Source organism: Euprymna scolopes, chromosome 23 (assembly GCF_053919585.1).
Source record: "Euprymna scolopes isolate OS-2025 chromosome 23, ASM5391958v1, whole genome shotgun sequence".
NCBI lineage: Eukaryota > Metazoa > Mollusca > Cephalopoda > Sepiida > Sepiolidae > Euprymna > Euprymna scolopes.
Genome location: NC_136504.1, coordinates 55,247,689 through 55,274,281, shown reverse-complemented (window position 1 = coordinate 55,274,281; position 26,593 = coordinate 55,247,689). Strand labels below are relative to the sequence as shown.

The 26,593-nt window shown below is 33.7% G+C and overlaps 1 protein-coding gene across 3 annotated transcripts in view; it reads right to left on the bottom strand.

Moving 5' to 3' along the window:
* The window catches only part of LOC145245908 (uncharacterized), a 388,923-nt gene that overhangs the window by 252,187 nt on the left and 110,143 nt on the right, over nucleotides 1-26,593 (bottom strand). Inside the window, exon 1 of one of the 3 annotated variants that reach the window (XM_080107650.1) lies at nucleotides 12,152-12,993. The exons of the other annotated variants lie outside the window; for them this stretch is intronic. The gene's annotated coding sequence lies outside the window, so the exon portion shown is untranslated. Of the gene's footprint in view, nucleotides 1-12,151; nucleotides 12,994-26,593 lie in introns of those variants that run through there. 3 annotated transcript variants of the gene reach the window in all.

Here is a 26,593-nt window from a genome sequence, read left to right as displayed (position 1 = left end):
TTAACCAATTATTACGAATTTTAGAACACACCTGCTAGGGGTAAGAATCTGTAATGTGAGTTATATTTAGTTTAATTTAGTTTTATGCAATGAAGGTAAAAGGGGATTAACAGCCTTTGTGAAAAGTTAAATACCTGTTTTGTGAAATTTTAACAATAGGTATTAGATCTCAATTAGTAAATATGCTCCAAATTACAGTATTTTTTCTTTTTTTAGTATTTTAAAAGATTTATAAAACGACATAAATATGGGAAAAAGCTCAATTTGAAATTCAAATATATTTGTATTAAATTTGAGCCATAGTTATTAGACATCAATTAATCAAGATTCCTCAAATTTTAGTTTCTTCTCATATGACTCCCTTAGCTTAAGCATAACATTTTATTAACATGTACAGGATTCACTCCTAAACTAATTAACCGATCATTATAATTTTTGGAACACAGCTGATAAGCGGATAATGTGGGTTATATTTTGTATACAATTTAGTTGTATGCAAATTGGATAAAGAGGGGGTGAAAGTTATCTCTGATTTTTATGAAATTTTAACAACATTAAACATCAATTAATAAATACTCGCAGGACCTCTGGAAATTTTATCTTTCATATGTAATATATTGCTGTTGGGCATTCTGTGGATATTCAGTGTGAATGGAGACCCCGCAACAATATAGAAGTATGTGACATAGTTCCACTTTATAGACGCCCGACACGGACGGAAACCTCATAATATCATTATACCATCTTTAGACAGAACAGATTCTACCCTTGGATCCTGGCCAGAAGACCAAGAAAGTATATTTTAGTTTCATGTATAGCTCAAAAGCGATAACAGTTTGTTTTTTTTTAATTTTAATTTTTCCTTTTACATTGTGTTTTCAGCGATCAGGAGATCCTATTTATTAAAAAGGAGGATAGAAGGTGACAACATACTACAAACATTAAATAAGCATATCTATATACTAATTTAATGTTTGTAGTATGTTATCATCTGTCCTCCTTTTTAATAAATAGGATCTCCTGATCAAATAATTTATCTGGAAATCGTGACACACATACGTACGTACAGTAAAGGTACAATGTTTCAGTTGTTGTAACTTCTGACCTACTTCAGATGTATCTTGTCGAACTTGGGGAATCTTTATTTAATCCATGGGAGTAGCATGTTCTTATTCCATCAGCCATTGTTGGGTAGAAGTCCTAAGTAATTTGCAATTGTATTTTTGGTGTCGCTCGCTCTGAGAATTTAACCTTTAATCTCCCAAAAAGAGTGTAACTTTTACGGCTGAATTTTACTAAATTCTCTATCCACTGCGCTATGGGATCCTTGCAAATAATTAATTCCCATCTAAAATAGTTCAGAACCGTAAAACCAAATATAGTCTTTTTATATATATGTGCGCAGGGTGTTTTTTTTTGCACAGGTCTTTTTATTCTTTTTATCACCGTTTTTCATTGTTGCTGTTTCATGAGTGGCTGTGTTGTCTAGTGGTTGTCGATCGTCTCATTTGTTAAACTAGACAAATAAACTTCTCATGCAAGAAAGACATAAGGAAGACGTTTGCTGAGTTTTTCAAGCACAAAATCTAAATATTTCAGATTTGCATTGAATTTGAACCACAATCATTCGATATCAATTACGCAAAATTACTTTCATTTCAATTTCTTCTTAAGTTTAAGTCTTAAATTTTAGACATTTTCTAAAATCCAAATCATATAATGGATTTTGGATCAAAATTGAAATAAGGAGTCTAAGCTTAAGGTTTAGTAGCGTTATGTCTTTAATTTAATATTTGTAAAAGAATATAAAAGTGGTGCAAAACTATTCTGTTCGTGAAATTAATTGGACCTGGCCTATGGGGGAATTAGAAGTTTAAGAGTTAAAAAGAAAAACTTTGCACATATGCGATTTAAATCTGTGAAAGTGATGGACAAATTCTGAAAGGGATAATGCTTGGAAGAATGGATCAAAATGCATCTAGTTAAGAGTAAGGCAGACAAAGAATTACCTACTCTCCTCCTCGGTGTAATGACTGATTTTCAAAATTTGTTTCACTTCTTGTTTTTGCAAAATAAATTTTTCAAAGTGCAGTATATGTTCTGTACTCCATCACAAAAAGAATATTCTAGCTTAAGGAATTTTTTTTTTTTTTTGCAATCCAGGGTGCCCCTTTAGGTAAAAGTGGATTTTACCACACATTTAAAATCGACCTTGGGTCTAACTATTCCCTCGTGTGTGTGTGGGGGGGGGGGCGATAAATAAATAATAACTAAAATACACAATGACTTGCGAAGTTACACTTTGTAAATAATAGTTACTTCCTGGAAGTAAACAACTCTTCCTTTGCAAACATCATTTAGTCAGAGCTTGGCATTCAGCCACCACATTATTATTACACTAATAAAATTACCAAGCAATGATTAGTGTATGTGTATGTGTTTCTCGCCTATGCATAACTTTGATAAATATATATTGAACTAGGACACCATGGAAATTCCAGTGTTTTCTATATCCATCTGTATAAATTACTGTTAATAATAATATTCCTTTTGAAATAATAAAGCTTGTCAGGGTTAATACTTATAATAAGAAATTACATTTTCTTCTTCCATGGCTATATCGATACTCTATGGGTGACTGGGATAGCTTCCGTACATTTATATCTGATCTACCTCTGCATTCCATGTTTAAAAAGAATGTGTCCTCTATAGTATCATACCTGACCGAATGGTTAATTGTAGGCATAGACTGATTCATACCATCCAAAAAATTCCAACAAAATCTTAACAGCCAGCCATGGTTCTCCCCAGAATGTGCTGCTGCCATCGCGCACAGAAATCACTTTTACCATAGCTACCAACGTAATAGATGTACTGAGATTAAAGCTGCTTTCAGGACTGCCAGCAACCACTGTAAAAGAGTAATAAAAAATGCAAGAGAGCTATATGCTAAGTCCGTTAAATCCAAAGTAGCTGAACAGTGGCTTGGTTCACACCAGTTTTGGCAAATAACAAACAGGATCCTGAACAGAAGCGTGCGTTCTATCCCAACAATCATCAATGGACCTAAGGTCATCTCATCAGCATCAGACGAAGCCAAACTATTTGCAGCTAATTCTACCCTATGCGACAAAGGCCATCAACTCCCCGTATTTCCTCCTATAACAGACAACATGCTATGCAACATACAAATATCTGTGTGTGAGGTTGCCAAGCTAATTAAGAACCTTGATTCCATTCCAGTAAAGCAACTGGCCCTGACGGCATTCCAATTATAGTGTTGAAAAAGCTTCAACCAGAACTTGCCCCCATACTTACAATGTTTAAGCATTGCCTTAAGGAGAAGTGCTTCCCAACATCCTGGAAAACCTCATCAGTATACCCCATATTTAAGAATTTAGGTGATAAGTCATCTCCCTCTCAGTACAGACCAATAAGTTTCTTGTGTGTCATGAGTAAGTTGCTGGAATCCATATTAAATAAAGAAGTAGTCACCCACCTCAGCAGAAATAACCTTCTTAGTGACATGCAATACGGTTTCCGTTCTGCTAGATCTACAGCAGATGTGCTAACGGTTATATCTCATAGGATTAGTGAATCTCTGGACAAAGGCTTCCTTTCAAGGGCAATTGCTCTTGACATATCAAAGGCCTTCGATAAGGTATGGCATAAGGGCCTACTTCACAAGAATGTTTTCTCAATTATTAAATCATTTCTCTCTGATAGGCTCATAAGAGTAGTGGTTGATGGGCAGAAATCAGAGGCCTGCAGTATTAATGCTGGAGTCCTTCAGGGGTCCATCCTGGGTCTACCTCTCTCCCTGTTCTATATCAATGATCTCCCTAAACACATACTTAAATCATTCGTTGACATCTATACTGATGACACGACCATCTATGGCAACACATCAAAGGCCGTAAATGACAAAGTTCTCTCTGATACTCTCTACTCTGATCTTGAGTGTGTGGTACAGTGGGGGAAGAGGTGGCTGGTTACTTTTAATGCATTTAAAACCAAGCTCTTATCTTTACATCATCAACGCTCTGATCTCCATCTGGCATCAATTGAAATGGATGGCTCTCATTTTGGGGAGGCTCCATGTTTTGACAAGCTTTTGGGTTTGACCTTTACACCTGATCTGAAATGGAACACACATATCAAGTCTGTTGCCGAAGTCGCTGGAAAAATGGTAGGATATTTCTACCGCTCCAGAAGATCTCTCACTGCTGATGCAATTCTCTATCTATATAAAAGCCAAGTACGTCCAAGGATGGAATACTGCTGCCACATCTGGGCAGGAGCTGCTAAAAACAGCCTATCCTGGCTTGACAGAGTACAAAATAGACTTTGTGGCTTAGTGGAGGATGCCCTTTTCTCTTCCCTGCAACCTCTCTCCCACAGAAGAGACGTTGCAAGCCTGTTTTTGTTTTATCGTTATTTCCATGGCAAGTGCTCGTCTGAGCTCCAATCTCTGGTCCCCCCCTCACTAATCTTTCACGAAAAACACCAGTCTAGCTGAAACCACTGTCAATAATTTTTCCCACTCTTTATCTGTGCCTAAATCAAAATGTAGATTTCATGAACAAAGCTTCTTTCTTAGAAGTGCACACCTGTGTAACTCTCTTCCGTTTGCATGTTTCCCACCTGACTTCAACTTGGATGTCTTCAAGTTCAACATAAACAAATTCCTGTTAAACAGCCCTCTTAAGTAAAACACTTTATCAAATCTCCATTATTAATGATTACTACGATATTATCCCATTGATTACTGTACACACAATAACCCTTATCCCCGAGTGGCTTCCGGGCCCTAATAAGTGGTGACTACCATGTAAAAAAAAATTAATTTTCATTGTCAGCTAAATTAATTTAACGATTACTTCTCTTCTACATTTTGTTTTTAATTTAAAATTGTAGCAGTTGAAATTTTTAAAACAATATTCTGTCTTTTTACCACAAAAAAATAATTGTCAGCTAAATATTCTTTAAATCAATAAAACGTCAATGTTTTTTTTTTTTTAATATACGAGGTAGAAGGATAAAGTTGTTGCCCTAAAGACAACAGCACTGCAGCTTTATTTTAAAACTTTTATTTAAAAAATTAATTCGGGTAACTTGATTATATAGTAAAGCTAAAATCTATCCAATGTAGCCACCTTCAGCCTTAATCACCGCCTCGATACAAGTCCGGAACTGGAAGCATGCCTTTTCCACAAGCGCTGGTGAGAGCTCAGCAAATACTTGGTGGATGGTGACGATCAGGCTGGTTTTGGTGTTGTGGTTGGTCATGTTGGTGATGTTCTCAACATATGAAATGTAGTCCGATCGGTTCAGGTCAGGGGATGAGGGGTCAGTGAGAGAAGGGTACAAAGTCGTAGCACTCCTCCTGAAGTCAAGCCTGGATTTTTTTTTAACTTGTGGTCCGGCGCTGAGTTTTGCTGCCACACCCAGGGTCTACTAGCAGCCCCCTAATTGCACCAAGAGATCACCACATTTTTCAGCACATCCAGGTGCACTTTGGTGTTTTCAAGTTGATTTTGAAGATGTGCGGTGGCATGATTTGGCTCACACTTGAAACCGCGCCAAAGACCATAACCGTGGCTGAAAACTTTGTTTTGATCACATCCCTGTTATTCATGGCAATCTAGCGATACATTTTGAGGATGCTAGCTATAGTCCGGTTGTCATAACTTGGATCAGTAGAGAGCATGAGTTGTACAGCGGCGCATCTCCGATCTTACTTGTCGAACATTGTGTCATTTTAAAGCATGATAGAAAGTTCCTATCACTCTTAGGATTTGTACACAACTGGCCAACTAGTAGATGATTTGCAAAAAAAAAAAAAAAAAAAAAAAAAAAAAAAAAAAAAAAAAAAAAAAAAAGAAAAGAAAAAAAAAACGGAAATGGTATCATGTCTTTTTTATGGCGATAATTTTATCGTTCCACTCTGTATTTATTTAAACGTGTGACTGTTTTAGTCAACAGGACAACATAATTTGATTTTGAAACAATTTATTTTTAAATAAGTAAAGTCGGAATTAAAAAAAAAATTAATTACTGATCGAATTATCCCATCTTTTAAAAATGGAACATGAAAAGCCATAGTGCATTATTAAATAGATTATTTGTTCATTTACTAACAATAGCTTGAAATGGCATAGACTGGGTTTTCTTCATTCCCAGTCGAGTATACGTCTTCGACAATTAGTCCAAAAGGTGATGACCTTGCATCTGTTGTGCTACAGTTTTATGAGGTCAAAGGCGGACAGATAGAAAATCCCCATTATTTATAGATTTAAATGTGTAGGTTCAGCTTCAGACAGACGAATACAACATCTCCATTATTAATAGAAGTAATAGCATAGAAACAGCTTCAGATAAGCAGATACTAAATCTTCATCTATACTATAAATCTCACCTGTCTGTTTGTATGTATGTATGTATGTATGTAGGTATGTCTGCCTAAAACTTTCGACAGATTTTCATGAGATCAGTATCGTTTTGAAGCTCGGCCCTTCAGACAACAAATATCCAAAATTTTGCTAAAAACATTAATTCCTTCACCCTCAACTGGGCACTTTTCTACATGGAGGGGTCGCTTTTTTTGCCGATATTTTCGAATGTCATCTCCTCTTTTCGATTGACTAGCCTTAATTTAAACCTTCGCCACTTCCAGTTTGGCGATGGGCGAAACAGCAAAGACGTCACGTTTTTTTTTTTTGTTTTTTTTTCACGTTCTTTTCCTCCTTTGCAGTACGGGTTCGAGTCTGCCTGCCTACTACCACTTTTTTTTTTTTTTTTTTTCTCAACACACATTTCCAAACACCCGAGCAACGCTGGGCACCCAGGCTAGTAAATAATAGAAGGAATAGTACAGAATGGGATTCAAACAGGCGGATACAAAATCTCCATTAATAATAAAAGTATACACTCGGCTTCAGACAGACAGGTACAAAATCTCCACTAATAATAGGTTCAAATGTTGGAAATTTGCTGCTAAAATATTTCACTGTTGCATGCTGGGAGTTGTATTAAAAACGTTTTTCCTTTTATTCAGACGAGATGTTATTTCAAACGAGATTTGATGTTTAAGCACAAAATTTGGTTTGCACCATTTCTCGGTTTCAAAAAAGACTACAGCACATATCAGTTTGCATAGGAGCGAATCTGATTAAGAACTTTGTTTTCCCACCTTGTGGATGCAAAAAGGTGCTTACGTGGAACTCCGACGCCTGCTGCAGTATTCCCTGAAAGAGGGGGGGTTGTATTGAATTCCTCATTTGGGAACATTTGGATTATTATATATCTCCACTTGTTGAGGTGAATTAAGTTGTGAATATTCTAGATGTGAATTCCTTTCTACCTCAGTCTAGAAGAATTTTACATTAGTTGCCCGGGTTTGGGAACTAGTATGAGGGATGATATATTTTTCTTCAAAATGTACCTTATTGAACCTTTCAGCTTCGTACAAAAAATAATTGCGATTCTTCAAGATTCGAACCCCCTTCTTCAGTCTAGAAGGACCTTGATTTTATCCCTCCATTCAGGAACCTTGCACAATGGATGATATATCACCCATCAAGAACTTAACTGAACTTTTTTAGCTTTCTCTAAACTACAAAGCCTACAATTTGCCTCAGTTGAAGGAAGAACTACTAGGAGGCCCTTACCAAATCTGGAGGTCTTTTTAAACTCGCAAATGGTTTTGCAAATACGGAACTTATACTGTGCAACTTTTAAAATAAGTAGTCCGGTTTGCGAATTTTGAGCCTTCAAGATTCGTTTAGCTGTCAGGAATAATCTTCACCGTAATGTAAAGATATTGAGAAATATGTGTTCTTAGATCAGATAGAAACATTTTTATATGCGCTCCTGTCATATAAAAGAACTGATGCTTTTTAAAAGCTGAAATCAACATTATATGAATGGAGTTTCTGACTGTCTGCGTATACCATTATAAACAAAGCCCTATACAAGGATCAGGCAACTTTTCTCCAGCAAAATTCCATCTCATGGTCATATTAATTTTCTAATAGTTTTCTGTTATCTTGTATAAACTAAAACTTGCATATCCGTGTGTCCTGCTAAATCTCAGAAATTACCAAAACTAAACATACAAAACTGAAATTGTTCGGATTCAACTATCTCTTAGCTGGATAGGGCAATACATACTTTGCTTGAGGTGATCAGAAACTAAATTAGTCCATGGGAGGTAAAAAAAAAAAAAAATTACTTTCTTTCATGTTTACTGGTAGTTGTTATAAAAACAACACTGAAAGTAGATTAAGTAGTTGGCTGTTTATGTGAATGGCAAAAAAAAAAAAAATCTGAATGAGATGAATTTCTAAACCTGGGGTACCATGCTACCCCCCCCCATTCAACATGCATCATCCCCCATGTGCCCATGTGAAATTTCACCTAGAATGATCGTTTATTTTCGAGCAGTTCTAGCTTTTTATGCTAAAGGAGATACATTCTGTGCATAATTTTTTTTGGGGGGGGGTATTTTTTCTTTGCTAAAAGTTAATAAAAATAAATAAATAATTATTATTTACTCTACCACTAACCCTAGGTTAATTGTGAGAAGAAGAGAAAAAAAAGAAAGCAAGAAAAAAAAAAATAGATAAATAAATAAGTATAATTTTTGTATTCATTCTTTTGGGAACTGTTGTTCTCATCTTTATAGTTGTTGTTGTTTAACCATGTTTCGGCAAACTCATCCTCTGGCCTTCTTCAGGTGGTAACCGCAATGGGATAGGAATACCGAGTCTTATAACTGTATCCCCAGTAACTACTGCCTTCCATAGTTGTTGTCACACCACGTTTTTGGCCAACTATGGTTCCAGGTGAGCATTGTATGAAAATAGCGATTTCAACTCTACTCAAAGCAGGCCAGAGGATTAGTTGGTCAAAATGTACAAATGTTAAGGTAAATTTTTAAAAACACTTAGATTAGACATGGAAAAACTATTCAGATTAGAATTGGAAAAAATTGGGGAGGGGGGTATATGATGGGAATAAAAGAGAGAAGGGCCAGAAAAATAATAAAAGCTAAAAAAATATATAAAAAATACATAAAAAATAATAAAGTAATAAGAAAATGTTTCTTTAATTTACAAGACTTTAAAAAAAATTTTAAACTTTCTTAAATCTTTCAAATTTATAAAAAATTTTACAAAAATTTAAAAAAATTTACAATAAAGTTCTGATAAAAAAATTTAATTATAAAATATAAATAAAACAGGACAAATTAAGTACGGAAGAAATAAGAGAAGAGTATGAAAAGGGAAAATAAATGTACATCAACTCAAAGTTTTTGGAAGATAATCTATCAGAAGTTAGGTGTACTTCAGAATAAAATGAAACGGAAGTTAATATCCAGTACACTCACATGCAGAAACCGATTAGAGATTTTTGGGTTTGTATTACTGCACACATAGATTCGAAAAAGTTGTCAAAAAACAAATATATAACAAATAAATATTATTAAAAGCAAGCTAAGTTACTTTTCTCCCAAACTGGATATATTTTTCGTGTTTTTATTTAATGTAACATGTTTATTCAGCTCGAAAACCATACAGTGTTTACCGATGTATTGAAAAATTCAAGATGGCGTCTGACTCTCTCTTTAACATGGTAAGTTTGCGAAAAGGTGTTATAAATAAAAAAATGGATAAAATACTGTTAAAAACTCCCTTAATATATGTTACCGCGACAAAGGTGGACATATATTCGGCAGGTTTTTAATAGTATAATAATATATATGAAATCTGGACAAATTAAAATATCATATTTAAGCGTTTTTTACACCCGGGCAAAGCCGGGTACCCCCCTCCCGCTAGTAATTTATATATTAATAATTAAATTACTGACGTACTTCAATTCTTCTTTACGTGTATATTCCGACGGTTTTAAGCAGTCGTTTGCTTTTATTTTTTGTTGTATTTGTAAAAATCTTTCAAGCTGCACCATTTGAGCAGTAGAGAGCAGACAGAAGTTGTATAGTGTCATCTTCCTCTCCATATAGTTGGGTCAGTTTTATAGCTTGACTAATCATACTTTTTGATTGCCTCATTTCTATTCTCAGACAGCTGAGTATTTTTCACTGAACCCAGAGTATTTCTGAGTCAGAAGAGGGGGCCTCTGAAGGGGAGGGGGGGGCTCAGATATAATCTGGTGTCTTCCTGAGATATCGTTAGTGATTTAACACGACTGAAGAAACTTCTGGACTTTGGTCAATGGGTCATTGGTTAATGTCCACGAAGGCGGCGGCATTTATCACTGGTAGGTTTTGTGATATCTACTCAGCAAACAATTGCGCATCTCATGTAATTCTATAATTTTATAGATGGTATCCGTCCCAGGACAGAAAAAAATCCACAAATAGAACAGTTTTGCATGACTTTTATGTCCCCTTACAACGATTAAAATCAACGCTATTAAACCTTGTGTATAGAATCCTTATTCCAATTTCAATCAAAATCTTACATTATTTTGATTCTAGAAAATATATAAAATTTAGAGGGTCACAAAACATTGACATTCAACGTATCGTGCTTAATTGTTGTCAAATAATGATGGATTAAATTCAATGTAAATCTGAACTATTTGAATTTTTATAAGCGAGGTTGTGCTCGTATTACGCCGTATAGAAATTCTTCCAAAATACTCGAAAAGAACTGAAATTTAGTGAATATTAATTGATATCTAACACCTTCTGTTAAAATTTCATAAAAATCGGAGATACCTTAATTTTCATGAAGGGCTTCCACCTTCCTTTTTGCTCACTTTTCATAAAACTTAATTCAACTAAATATAGTCTACATTGCGATCCTTATGCCCAATAACTGTGTTCTAAAATTCATAATGATCGGTTAATTAGTTTAGAAGTGAATCCTGTGCATGCAAATATGGATACCCACTGTAAGGCTATCTGTGCATGGAATTTTTGTGGTGGCAAGAGTTATGCAATCTTCAACAACAACTCTCCTAAGTCGGCGTTGTTAAGTACCAGTGGCAAATGGAGGTTCAGGACGACTGGAAACAATGCCGAGATAAGCGGAGAGTACATACAGCGCCTTGAATTCCCAAACGGTCACCCATCTGCTACTAGCCCGGCTCAACGTTACTAAACTTCGGAGATCTGATGGGAACTAGTGTGTCGATGTGATTATGCCGTATACAAATATATAAACATATGCACATTCCTAACTTTATATAAATGGTTGGTTGGTTGTTTTTGTTTTACAGCATATCAACTCTTTCTGGGTTATTTAATGCCGAATCCAAAGATTGTGAAGAGAATTTTTTTTAATACAATATATTTGTTGTTTTCAAGTTGGTTTCTATTTAACCCATAGTTGGAACCCTAACAGGTACTACCACTCCGGGTCAGAGTGGACCTGGGAGCAATGGTAATCAAAGGGTGGCTCCACACTCCCCAAAGCCCGCAAGCTGGGGCCTCACCACTGGATATAGTCTATGGTCATATCCAGGACCCCCATTGAGGGACTTTTACCCTCTGCAGGGGGGCAGTCGGTGTATTCTAATGCCCCACCGACAGGGCCGTTTATATAAATGGAGAAGAGAGAAAGAGAGAGAGAGAGAGAGAGAGAGATTCGTTCGAACACTGATGAAGCATAAGTTTTCCTTTTTAATGGCAATGCTATCGTTTTACTTATTCAACACATTTTTTATGTACAGATTTGAAAATTTGTATACAAGTCATTCAGACATATAGAAATATATCTAGCATAATCTATCTATTATATCTATAAAAGTGAGAATGTGTGTGAGAGAGAACAATTCTCAACCTATATATTCAACAAATTTTTTATCTACAGATTTGAAAATTTGTATATAATGGAGAAGAGATAGAGAGAAAGAGAGAGAGAGAGAAAGAGAGAGAGAGAGAGAGAGAGAGAGAGATTCGTTCGAACACTGATGAAGCATAAGTTTTCCTTTTTAATGGCAATGCTATCGTTTTAATTTCTTTTTTTTTTTTTTCTTATCAAATTTATAAAAATTCATGGGGAGGGTAATGCCAGGGAGGCCAGCTGTTTACTTAAGAAGTACAAAAAAAAAACAAAAAAAAAAAACAAAAAAAAAACGAATGAATATTTTGATAGGCATGAGAACGCAAATAACTTACCTTATTCAACAGTTTATTACAGCTAGTTATAGTTGAAAGGCCCAACGGAAGTTTGAATGTTAGAATCCACTTTGATTCGTTGCCAGCACAAAACATCATGAATACGTAAAGATAAGTAGGGTATGTATACAAACTTTAGCAGATCCGTGCCCAATTTATCTGAACATAAATATTACAGGTTTATATACGAGGGTCGTTCCAAAAGTAAAGCCTCCTATTTTTTTTTAACTCAACAAGTTGAAGAACTACGAAGACAGGAGTGGTACCATCAAATCGAGTGACCTTTTGCGCTCCAGAATTTATTTTTCCACATGGTCATTACCATTCTCAATGCACTTTAACAGGAATTCAATGACGCATCTCTGCTTCTGACGCACGTCCATGACAGGGATTGCTTTCTTAGAGTCTCACACCGTAAATATCTGCAACAGAGAGATGAAACTTTCAGGTTATGAATGCATAAGTTCAGTCATCATAACAATGCAATTTGCAATATCCTCTGATCCATTCAGGCGGAAAAAATAGGAATCCATGTATATATTCTATTTGGTTTTGGGTCGTGTTTGTTTTTCTACATAAAAAAAAACTATACTTATTACACTTTCAATTTATATTGAAAATGAATTTAATTAATGAAATATGGAAGAAAATATATAAAAACTAAGATACTGGTCGAATTCATTGATAAACTCTGAATGAAATGACGACCACCACTAAGCGAGCATTGTTGGTTGGCGAATGTCTTGGTACTAAAAAGGGAATCTTTTGCTACTTCATGTCAATGGTAACAGGTGGCACCATTAAGCAGATCGATAGGTATGAATGAAAAAACGATTCAGGTCACAGATGTTCTCTGACATTAATAAAGACTCTGCAGGGCAGGTTTTTCTTAGAAAGGAGGGGGACGGGATAAGCACTATTTACTGACAGAAAAAAAAACGTAAATAGGGTAACAGAGACCAGAAAGGGAAGAGAAACAGGAACAAATAAAGAAAAAAATGAACAAAGGAAAACGGGAAAAAGAAAAATGAGAAAAGGTGAAAAGAGAAAGGGACATGAGAAGAAAAAAGAGACAAGAAAAAAGGGAACAAGAAAAAGGGAAGAAAAAAGAAAAGGGACAAAAGAAAAGGATAAAAATGAGAAAAGAAAAAAAAGGAACAAGTGAAAAATTAGAAAAATGAAAAAAGGACAAATGAAAAAATGGAACAAATGAAAAAAGAGACAAATGAAAAAAATGGGACAAATGAAAAAAACCAGGCAAATGAAAAAATAGCACAAATGAAAAAATGGGACAAATGAAAAAAGAGACAAATAAAAAAAGAAACAAATGAAAAAAATGGGACAAATGAAAAAAATGGGACAAATGAAAAAAATGGGACAAATGAAAAAAATGGAAGAAATGAAAAAAATGGAAGAAATGAAAAAAATGGAAGAAATGAAAAAAATGGAAGAAATGAAAAAAAATGGAACAAATGAAAAAAAAAACAGGCAAATGAAAAAAATGGGACCAATGAATAAAATGGAACCAATGAAAAAAATGGGACCAATGAAAAAACGAAACAAATGAAAAAAAATGGAACAAATGAAAAAAATGGGACAAATGAAAAAGTCCAGGTAAATGAAAAAAAAACAAATGAAAAAAAAACACACACAAATTAAAAACGAGACGAATGAAAAAATGGGACAAATAAAAAAAACGGACAAATGAAAAACGAGGCGAATGAAAAAAAATGGACAAATGAAAAACGAGGTGAATGAAAAAAATGGGACAAATGAAAAAGGACACAAATGAAAAAAATGGGAAAATGGAAAAAAACAGACAAATGAAAAACAAGACGAATGAAAAATGGGACAAATGAAAAAAACGGACAAATGAAAAACGAAACGAATGAAAAAAAATGGGACAAATGAAAAAGGAGACAAATTAAAAAAGAGACGAATGAAAAAAGAGACGAATGAAAAAAGAGACGAATGAAAAAAGAGACGAATGAAAAAAGAGACGAATGAAAAAAGAGACGAATGAAAAAAGAGACGAATGAAAAAAGAGACGAATGAAAAAAGAGACGAATGAAAAAAGAGACGAATGAAAAAAGAGACGAATGAAAAAAGAGACGAATGAAAAAAGAGACGAATGAAAAAAGAGACGAATGAAAAAAGAGACAAAAAAAGACAAATGAAAAAAATGGGACGAATGAAAAAAATGGGATAAATAAAAAAAATGGGATAAATGAAAAAAATGGGATAAATGAAAAAAATGGGATAAATGAAAAAAATGGGAAAAATGAAAAAACCCCAGCCAAATAAAAAAAAAAAACAGACAAAAAAAAAAAACAGACAAATTAAAAACGAGACGAATGAAAAAATGGGACGAATGAAAAAAAAAACGGACAAATAAAAAACGAGACGAATGAAAAAAATGGGACAAATGAAAAAGGAGACGAATGAAAAAAACAGACAAATGAAAAAATGAGACAAACGAAAAAACGGGACAAAGGAAAAAACGAGACAAATGAAAAAAATGGGACAAATGAAAAAAAAAAGGGTCAAAGGAAAAATGGGATAAAGGAAAAGAAACAAAAATTAAATAAAAGAAGGGAATAAAAGAAGAAAGGTAACATGAGAATAAAGATCACAAGAAAAAAACTGAGCAAAAGAAAACAAAATAAGGGAAAATAAGAAAAGGGAGAAAAAGCAAAAGAAGGAAAATAAAATAAAAAAAACTTCATAATAAAATACATTCAGTAATGTCTGCTATGATATTCACCTTGGACTTGTTGACCCAGCTTTCACCTAAGAAGAAAATTTATAGAGAATATCAAATTCACATACGGTCCTAAGCCGCATGTATATCCTGGTCTAATCAATTTCAACATTTCTTAACTTTAGTGATCTAACACGAACTGACATGTCACCATGATTATGTCATACAAGTGTTCATGCAGTATAAAAGAAATTAAGGTTTTGATTTAATTTGCTCATTAATAGCATATCAACCCTATTTGATATCGAAACACAATTCACCTATTGTAAATGATTTATATACGATTAGTATAACACAAGTTGATATTTCACCTATACTTTTAAGCAGAAATTGTGAGTTCATACCTTTTTCACCGATATTATCGTCCACACAAAAAAAAAATCATGAATAATGTAACAGACCATTGAATCAGCAACGTCGAGTTCAAATCCTATTGTGTCTATTATGTTCAATTTTTGTACCAATACCATTGGGAATGGTATTAACCCATTATTTATTTGGACCTTTAATTAAAGTAGCAACTTGTCTTCGCTTCATCGTATGCAATGATTTGTATACAAGTATTGCGCTTCACCATTAAATACCCAAGAAAAGACACATCAAACCATGTTTAAAACGGAACTGTTTTTATAGCCATAGACACACAATATCCTGCGCATTATGTAGAAAAACGCTAACATTAAAAATAAATAGCTCATTACTGGAAAAAATAGTCTAACTTGAAGTAGCCTGGACAAAAAATTAGCCAAAGAATTATACACTTATAAAGAGTAAAAAAAATTTAAGAAAAAAAGAAAAAGAAAAACGGGTTATAAGTTGAAATGAAAAGTAATTTCGCTATATTTACCTATTTTCACAAAATAAACTCTAGGCTGGTTTGTGATACCTAATTTTACTCAGTATTTTAAGTGAATAAAATATATTTTTAGGTAAAATTTTTGTCATTTCCTGTAGAAATACATAGAATATATTCACCTCTGCTCATGAAAGACAATCTAACATAAAACAATCTTGCAGATTTTCGAATTCCAACCCAAATAGCAATCCATCTGACATATCGATGATTACTTCGAACTAGCCCATTTTTTGTTTTTATTTCTTTCATTATGTTATTGGAATGAGTATATTTTGTGTTGCAACAATTTTTTTATGAAAATAAGTATTTCGTCAAAAAAAAAAAAAAAAAACTGTTAGAGTGGAGACATTTTTCATTACTCGCCGAATATTCTTAAACACTAATGAAGTCAACGGAAATTACTCATGTAAAACTCACCAAAATCTAATTTATAAAACTCACTATGTCTGTCTGTCTGTCTTCATATCTTCAAATTATCTCGTCCGAAACTAAAAAAGTCACAGAGCGGTGTTAGAGGCCGCAAATGATTGGATATTTTATGGGCCGTTTTATGAGTCTTTAGCCAGTTAAAATAGTTTTTTAGGCATAAAAATCATTATATATTTTGTGCCTTCATCTTAGTTTATTTTTTAATCAGTTCAAATGCGTTTCACGTTGGTACAGTGGTAACGTCACCAGCTTTGAATCCTACAATTTTGCTTTTAGTTTCGATTCTCGCTTATCGCATCCAAATACTTTTCTTTTTTTTTTTTTTGAAATAACGACTCTATAGTAATGTATACGAAATCTGGACAAATTAAAATATCATATTTAAGCGTATTTTATGACCAGGCCAAGCTGGGAACCCCTCTTAGCTCCACTAGTTAATTACTATTTCTTTGTAGGCAATATATATATATTTTTTTTTTTTTACATCCATGCAATTTTGGGTAGGTACAGCTAGTATATAATAGCACCCATTAAAGTACAGTGATATATCCTTGTACCCGTATTATTTGGATTCTTTGGATTTCTGTTCTCATCTTACAATGTTTCGGTCGATGCATCCTCCAACCTTCTGGTATATCTTTTCGAATTCAGAAATGTTTCTGTCAAGCTTGGAAATCTGCACAAAATTTCAGACAAAACTCTCATTACATCAGATATGACTGGCTAAAGGTCCTAAGTAAATTCGCAATTGTATTTTTGGGTCGCTCATGCTGAGGATTGAACCTTCAACTTTCAGGAGAATATCACTTTACAACTGAATTTTTCCAAGTACTTTAACCACTGCTCTAACCCTGGGCCTTTACAGACAATTCTAGTACACATTTTAGGAGCCTTAAACCTACTTTATTTCTAAATATAAAAGTCACTATTAGTGCATATTATTACTATATTTATATATTTATTTATTACTTTACTTATTACTGTATACATTATCTATTATTTATAATTGACGGTTTCCATATCATGCTAAAATCTATACTCGGTCTACTTAGTAATTGATCATGCTGCTCCTTTGAGTTATCTTCCTCCCACCATTCTTATGTCTAACTTTTACTTCGCCCCATAAAAGGTAGATGGTTTACCTTTTTCCTCCAGATATAATCAGCCGTACACGACTCTTCGATCTCTCCATGTATTACAGCTTTTTGATGTTCTTCTAACCATACTTCTAGTGGACAACATGTCTCACCTTTGTACAGTTTTCCACATTTACATGGAATCTCATTAACACAATTCTTAGTAATTTTTTTTTTTCTGTAGTGGGCTTCATTTGCACAAGCTGTTTCTGGAGAGTCGTTGACTCCTGAATATTGTCCTGATGTCATATGGATTATATATTCTTTGAAGGTTTTCCGACAAGCCAGTATGGTATACAAACTGTGGTGAGTTTTCGGCTGGCGTCCTTTAGTGTCTGTTCCAGATTTTTTGAAGCTGATGCTATGCTCTCTCGATTGTTGTTTCGGTGGAGGGTTCCTCCTGAATTGCCCATCTCCTCTGCTGTAGTTCGAAAAATTCAAATAATATGAATAACCAAAGTTCATCTAAAAAATTCAGAAACCTAATATCGTAGTATCTGTTAAAGTAATATATCATAATACCCGTTAAAGTAATATACAGGGTGACCCACTTAAAAGTAGCCCATAAAAATGTAGTAGAGAGGAAGAACATTCTTTTATTCTTTAAATTATCTCTAGTGTTATAAAAGATGCTGGAAGTGCTCCTTGTTGACATCTATGTATTTCTGGGCACATTAAACAAGGTTTGCAGATACTGCTTGTAGATCTTCTTTAGTGATTCTCCTGATAGCATTGGTAATGTTCTCCTTTAGTTGGTCTAGATTGTGAAGATTATTTGCATGAACCTTTTGTTTTAAAGTCCCCCAGAGATAAAAATCACATGATGACAAATCCAGGGAACATGGTAGCCATGACCTTATTGTTCTCTCTTCCGTAAACATGTCATGAACTCGTGTCAGTGATCTGCGAGACGTGTGGCATGTAGCGCCATCTTTTTGGAAAAAGAATTGCATTTTGCCTTATGGTGTTAGTTGGTCGTTAAGAGAAAGATTAGAGAGATTGGGCTATTTTTGAGTGGACCGCTTCATCTGAAAAAATTGATTAAAGATCAGATAATTGGGCTACTTTTAAGTGGGCAACCCTGTATCATAATACCTGTTAAAGTAATATATCATAGTACTCATTAACACAATATATAGTAGTACACTGTAACATAATATATCATAATACCTGTTAAAGTAAATATATCATAATACCTGTTAAAGTAAATATATCATAATACCTGTAAAAGTAATATATCGTTGTACTACAATACAGAACCTTGGCTGATGTAAAATGTACTTCCGGTCTTTGAATTGAAGCAACTCAGTGTTTCTAAAACCAAATTTTATATGTAATAAATTTTCATTCTAAGATCTTTGCTAGATTTAAAAATGTATCTTCGTAATAAATAAATTACAATTCATTAAATAAGCTGTTTATATCAGGTTGGCATAAATTGGAACAGCTTGTAGAAAAAGGAAAAAAAAAAAAGGAAACGTCTGCAAAAGGTAACAGATTGGGTAACACGTGAATCAATCAATATACTCCTCAACAATAGTAAAATTAAGACCATCTTCGGTAATAAAAAAAAAAAATTAAAAAAAATGGACGTAATTCGCATTTTTTTTTTTTTTTTTGCCAACATTTTAACTTTGATTCTTTTTAGAATCGGGTACTCATGGGAGAGACCACATGAAGTTATCAGCATATTCGGTTCAGCATCTGTTCTACATTTATTTACGTATATGTAAATTAGATGGCAAATTATTAAGTCTCTTTATTTCGATATAATGAGAATAAGAAATCATCATTATATCAGATTTAACCCATGTTTTACATGCTGGCTTTTAGAAATTAAGTTCCAAACTAGCCTATCTCTGACTAGATCTTTCTTTATTTATCTTTAAGTCTTTTTTTAATCACTTCCTCCTATATTTTCCCATATCTACTAACTTAAGAATTCTTATACACTCTTTCAACATGACTATATTGAGAAAGTCTTAATTTTCCTCTGAGTTCATCAGAACTAAGCCTATCTCCAAAAATATTACGTATACAGTGGCGCCAAAAAGAAAGTCCGCACTAGTCATTTTTTCAAAAACTGCAGATTAAAGCTAAATTGAATGTAACTGTTTAAACAATCTATACCTCATTTGATTTCTCTATAATTTTACCTGTCCATATTTGACTTTCAATTAAAGTATCCTAGTGTTAATGTGAATTCAAAAAATAACTTGATGATGATAAATGCTAGTCAGAAAATTCATACCCAGTCAACAAGTCACCCATGACTGAAGGTTAAATACCAGCTTATCAGAAATTAACAGATGTGAGGGAAATTAAGTATCTACAAATGCCATATCAGTGAGCAACAGTAAACAGTCAGAAAACATTCAATGACTGGAAGTTGAAATACTGATGGAGACCTGACGTTGCCCGGGATTGAATGATGATCAGCGAATATTTACCAATCCTATATTTTTATTGTCATCGAAATCTGTGAAATCGCCCGGGAGGAAGCTTCACATGTCTCCATTCAGTAACTTAATCCAAAATATATGTTATTCTACATTGCATTCTAGAGAACCTACTGTTTCTTTTATAAAATTATTTTATATAAATATCTTTCCAATTAAAAAAAAAACATTAAGAAATTTACGTGCGAGGTTTGAACCTACAGATCACACCATACAAAAATAAACAAAAAAAAACATGTAAATTTTCAAGTCTTATAAAATTCTTTGCAGTTAATGAAAAAAAAATTAATAAATTTACTGCAGAGTTTGAACCTACAGACCACGTCATGCAAAAAAAAAATAAAATAAAATAAACACACTATCAATTTACTCACAGTAGAATTTTCGCAGCCCATTGTTCTATCATTGTTGCTAAGCGACAACATTGGAAAAATTTGCTTTACCGATAATAGATAAATTAACGGTTTCGATTATCAGTAATTATCGAGGGGGGGTATTCTGAAACAAAACTTAACTAAGATCACTCCCAGACTTATACACTAAAGTTCTGTAAATTTTAAAGAAAATCTGTTCAGCCGATTCAGAAACTATAAGGAACGAACTCACGCACAAAGTTGCATTTATATAATTGTCTATAGATATTTGAAAATGGGGAGGGGTACAAAATTTAATTATGGCTAAATATAGACCAATCAACATGATTCAAAAATTAAAAAATAAAAGTAAAAGCTAGCAAACCAGGTTTCGTTCCTTGCTCAGCAGAGCTAAATTGAGGAAAATACGATTAAAGAAAAAACTAGTTATGATTATGGCGGGAGGGGGGGGGTCAGAATAATATATCATAATACCTGTCTAACGGTTTCCATATCATGCTAAAATCTATACTAGATCTACTTAGTAATTAATTATGCTGCTTTTTTGAGTCATTTTACTCCCTACGTATGTATATATAAAGTGAGAAAGTGTGTATGTGTGTGAGGACAATTCTCAATCTATATACTCAACGAATTTTTGTATATATATATATATATATATATATATACACACATATGATGATCACTTCTTGATAGAAGTTTACAATCTCTTCAATTCGTTTCTCTGTGATGATGCATATGTAGATGGCTCTATAGCCCAGCTTCAGTCTTACATGGACGTACATATGTGTGATACAAAAATTTTTCTTTTATTGTACGGGTGCTTAGCATTTTCTTTTTTTTTTTTTTTTTTTTTTAAATTGTGTTAGCTTTTTTTTCTTTTTTCTAGAGATGGAGTATTCTACTAAATACTAGACATTCACCCATTATCTCAAAGGTTGCACTTGGCTCACCGGGTATGTTCATAAGGTGGTTTTCTTTTTTTTAATTCTTTTCCATGAGCCCATTTACTCTTATGATTACTGGAATGATAAAGCTCTTCCTAAGATTCTAGTCTCTTTTCATGTTGTACATAAGATCTTGGTATTTTAATATATTCTCTCTCTGAACCCTGCTTAAGTCAGCATGATTAGAGACACTTACTTCCACTAAGGTTGCTACTTTCTCCCTTTTCTCTTATATCACTGTGTTAGGTTTAACAGTTCCATTTTTGTCAGGCTATTCTAAGACTGGCAGATTAAATCACGAATACGACAACTTGGCACAGAAGATCATGCTGTTATAGCTTCCTCATCAAACTGTTGATTTTGTCTTCGGTTGTGTGATTCAAGATGATTCACAAGACCAGTTTTTGATAGAAATACAGTGCACTTTAGTTCTTGTATATTCTCAGACACTATACTCTCATCGTTTAAGGCAGCATCATCTACACGCCACTCCAAAATCTTTACATCTTTTCCCTGATGGGTTTTCTTCGTGATAGTCAATTTGCTGATTGTGCTTCCCAGTTATCTGCATCCATTTCAAATAGTTTGAAGTTGTTTTTCAGGGCATATTAAAACCTTTTTTCAGGTTATGGTTGGTTTGGTTATTTTATTTTACGGCATATCAACCCTTTTTGGGTTATTTAATGCCGAATCCAGTAATTTTGGAAAAAAAACAAAACAAAACAAAACAAAAAAAAACCAGGTTCTTAAGTTCTTCAAATATTTATTCGTGGAGTTTGGTTTGGCTGTTTCATAGAAGAAAATTGCTTTTGATTTTACAAAATCTGATTGAAAGGAAAGAAAATAATGTCAATGTTTGGCACATTTTAGGTCAGGAAGCCAGTATCTTCAGACAGCCTGATATGGTAGCATCAGACTTGATTTATGTTGTGGCCTCTCTCTCGCTCTCTCGCCATTATATATACATACACTCTGTTATCTATGCCAGAGACTCATAAAACTCTAAAAGGAGGCAGTTAAACGTTACCCATGCGTTCCAAGGACAAGTAAATGTTTTTATTTAAGGATAATAAAAAATAAATAAAATCAAGAAGTATATTGCAATGCACACAGAAAACTGTCAGGTTCTTTTACTTTACATTTTCTTCTTTTTTTTTTTATTCCTCCATCATTTCAAGTTAATGATAACCTGACCTATCCACCATTTTGTTTGTAACTGAACAATTTAGTTTTGTGACAAGCCTCAGCGAAATACATTTCTTGCCTCTACATACAGCTGGCTATCAACAAGCATTCCCATCTGAACAGGCTGTTATTGGAACATCAAGAGTAGTCTACCCTTATTTAAAATGTGCATTCTTGAATTGTAGTCATGTGATTCTTCCACAGGTCGTGGGAGGAAGATTCACATTTATACTTGTATTGAATTCATGCAGAAAAAAAAAAAAACATAAAGACTATTTTCTTATTTATTAGGGGTTTAAATTTTCATTTCTTCTTGTCTTTGTATAGGAATCACAACATAAATTTCTCAAAGACTCAATAGATTAAAAAGCTGTCAGCATCATTGTAATATATATATATATATATATATATATATATATATATATATATATATATATATATATATATATATATAATGATGCTGACAGCTTTTTAATATATATATATATATATATATAATGATGGTTATTTTTTGCAAGTACTTTTGACTGAGTTTTCAACAGTCGTCTTCAGACAGTTTTCATTATTGTTCGTTTAAAATCTGGATGCTTTTATATGCTTCAGTTAAAATTATATTAAAATGTCTTGAACTAGTGAAGCGTCTTTTAAATAAGATCGTAAAGAAATGAAAATAAAGAGGAAATCAATGTCACAGTAAACATCGGTGTACGTGGAGGGATAGGTGTTACTTTAAAACAAAAAAAAATCTTACAATTTAGAAATGGATGGCACCTTGTTGAAAACCAAGTCAGTTCTCCTAAAAAACTTTTTTTTTCATGAGATCAAAATAATCATGTTGTATATGGAAGGAGGCAGAGCTCGATAATTAGAGAAACAAAGTAAATAAGATTAAAAATAATATTTATCAAAGGAAAAGGCTAAAATCGAACCAAGTATTCAAGAGTTGAAAAGAATACATATTGCAATTTAGATACGATTATATAAATGTGGAGCATTGTTCATTGTGTTAGAAATAACGACACAACAGAGTAAGGACAATGGAAATCATTTTTTTTTTTTACATGGTAGTCACCACTTATTACGGCCCGGAAGCCACTCGGGGATAAGGGTTAAATTGAGGAATTTCTTTGTGTTGCCAAAAAAAAAAAACGTGTTTGAGAAAAATGTATGTAAATCCACGTTAGGAGACAATCACGTTTCTCACGTCACAAAGAAAGATAGATAAGATATTCAGTTAAGTTACAGTCAGAGAGAGCGAGTCCGAGGGGAGTTGAGTTGACAGTTAGAGTTGGAAGAATAAGTCAGGCGAACCCCTTTTGAAAGTGAACCAGAAAGGAAGGCAAGACAATGTAATTCTGCAACGCAATCGAATTCTTGATCATTCTCATCTAGCTGGAAAAAATATCATCGTGTAATTTGTAAGCCTTTCTTCGTCATCATTTCGACCGAAAGGTAATGTGTTTTTGTGATTTGTCTTGTGAATGAATTTTATATGAACCCCCAGCCTTTCCAAAGTGTTAACAGCATCCCCTCATAAATAATGAATTCACCTCTGCGTGTTAAAAGGAACTGCCTATTACTACATCTCTCTCACATCTACATCCTTTCTACTACAAATAATGAACTCAACAAGTAATTGCCATCGTTGCCGCATAAGCCGTTATATAAATGTCCCATCATCCTCTGTTATATTTTATATATACCCCCCCATTCAACACTCATTGGATTCACAAGCAATAAAAACAAAAATGCGTCATCGCTAACGTCTCGTTTGCATATCTTTCTTTCTAGATGTTACTTTCATTTAAATTAATTCCGTTAAAAATTAATGTTCAAATATTTTAAGTAAGGTTTAAGTAACTTATCTTTTTTTAAATTAAATCAGTAATTAATTGATGTTAATATTAACAAAGCTATTGCATATACATAGGAAAAACAGGACAGTAAAATTAAAAATAAATAACTTTAAACGTCATTTTATTATAAACCGTTTAAAAAAAAATAATGATCAAAATTTGGGATGCAAATAGCTGTGGTTTGGGTCTTTCGTCTGTACTATATATAAAGTATTTCTAAATATGCTGTATTGTTGACTTAAATAAAAGTTGTCTTAATGATAACATAGGCGTGATAAGCAACTTTTTTACACTGAGGAAGGGCGAGGAAAACATGGGAGAAAATGATAAGGATAAACTTGAGCAAAAGAGGGATAAATAAAATCCTGTCCAGAGATAGGTTAGTTTGGAAGTCAATTTCTAAAAGCCAACATGTAAAATGGATGTTAAACCGAATATGATGATGATAATGACGACTTATTCTTATGTAGAAGTAAACAAACTGAATATTTTGACATCTAATTCGCATACGTGTGAGTTCTATGTACAAACAAAAAGTGTGACACTTTATCTAAATGCTCATAGAGACATTCATTCATTCAAATGGTGTTCTGTCTGGTACAAGCCTTGACGGCTATAGCTCTCCATCTGTCTCTCCTTTGAGGCATTCATGAATTCATTGTTGCTCATTATTTTGAATGTTGCTCAGATGTTCAGACTGTCAACGTATGTTTCTCGCTGCCGTCATCTGCTTCTTCTATCCACAATCTTTCCCGTTATTCTTTGCTGGTTGTCGGAGAGTAGTCTGATGACGATAAGGTGTCATCTGTCTATAATGCTAATCCTTATTGAGCGAGGTGTTCTGATTCAAAACCCTATTCATGCTTTATCGAATAAAGAGTTTGAATGTATTGCTATAGCTTTCTTTGCAGTTGAACTGAAAGTAAGTTGCAGTTTCTTTCTGTCCGAGCAGTGCCCATATTGGGCGATTGTCCTGACCATTGTACCCAGAGGTACCTTCGGCTCAGGACAACTAAATGTGAAACCATGAACATAATAATTTCTGTTTGCTTCTGTATTAGATCAGTTATCTGCTTTCCATGATCTCACTTTACCCTTATCGGGGGAGGGGGGGGGGCAAGTGGGTTCTCAACCATACCCACAGATTAGTGAAGAGAAGAAAACATTTTACTTTTCCTTTGACAGTAGTGATATCTCGCTATCCTATAGAGACATTAAGAAATGTTAAAGAGTTATTGGATCAACATAATGAAAATACATAGATAGCTGAGAGAGAGAGAGAGAGAGAGAGAGAAAGAGAGAGAGAGGGAAACAGAGAGAGAGGGAAACAGAGAGAGAGGGAAACAGAGAGAGAGGGAAACAGAGAGAGAGGGAAACAGAGAGAGAGAGAGAGAGAGAGAGGGAGATGGATTGTTCATTTCATTATAAATTACGGCTAATTAGAACAGAATTTTTTCAAACCTAACTCAATCCCAAAAATAAAATATATTAAGTGCGCATTTTGTGTTATTAAAGTATATAGGAAGAAAAAAGAAGAAGCCTTAAGGAAACTAACGTTGATTAGCTCACATTTAGTATAATAATAGATATCAAAGAATTTATAATAAGAATATACAGATGAAATAGTGATTTTTTTTTTACGTATTATTTGGATCCTTCGCACTACTATTTAGAGTTTTATTTTCACAACGTTTCAGTAGGTAACCTTTTTCAGGCTGTTTAGATATATGTTTCTGAATTTTTGAGATGAGCATTGGTTATTCATATTATGAGGTTGACAAGAAGGTTCTTGCGGAATTTTTAATTTTGATTTTAAATTATGTATTTTCAAATAAGTTTTCACTATAATACCTTTACTTTATCTACCATTTAAAGAGACCCTGGTGTCTAACTCTGTCCCGTGGGGAGGCATAGTAAATAGGTACAATCGTTTTAAAACAATTATGTCTTCTTTTCAGAATGTTGAATGTGAGATGAAAAAAAAAGCAAATTCGCACAATTTTCTTATTTCAATTCAAACTAGGTTGAAAAGCTGCTGAAACAGCTTGCGATATCAACGAAGCATTTGGCTGAGGAATCACTACTGAACGCACAGTACAATGGTGGTTTAAGAAATTTCGTGGTGGTGACGAGAGTCTTCAAGATGATGAGCGTAGTGGTTAGCCATCGGATGTTGACAACAATCAATTAAAAGCCTTAGTCGAAGCCAATCCACGCACAACTGTTTGAGAACTTGCTTCTGAATTAGACCTAATATATACAACGATTTCCAACCACTTGAGAGACTGGAAAAACAAAAAACCTTGATAAATGGGTGCCTCATGAACTGAATGACAACCAAAAGAAACGCCATTATGAAGTGTCATCTCCCCTTCTTTTACGCAACAAGAACGACCCGTTTTTCGACCGGGTTGTGACTTAAAATAAAAAGTGGGTCCT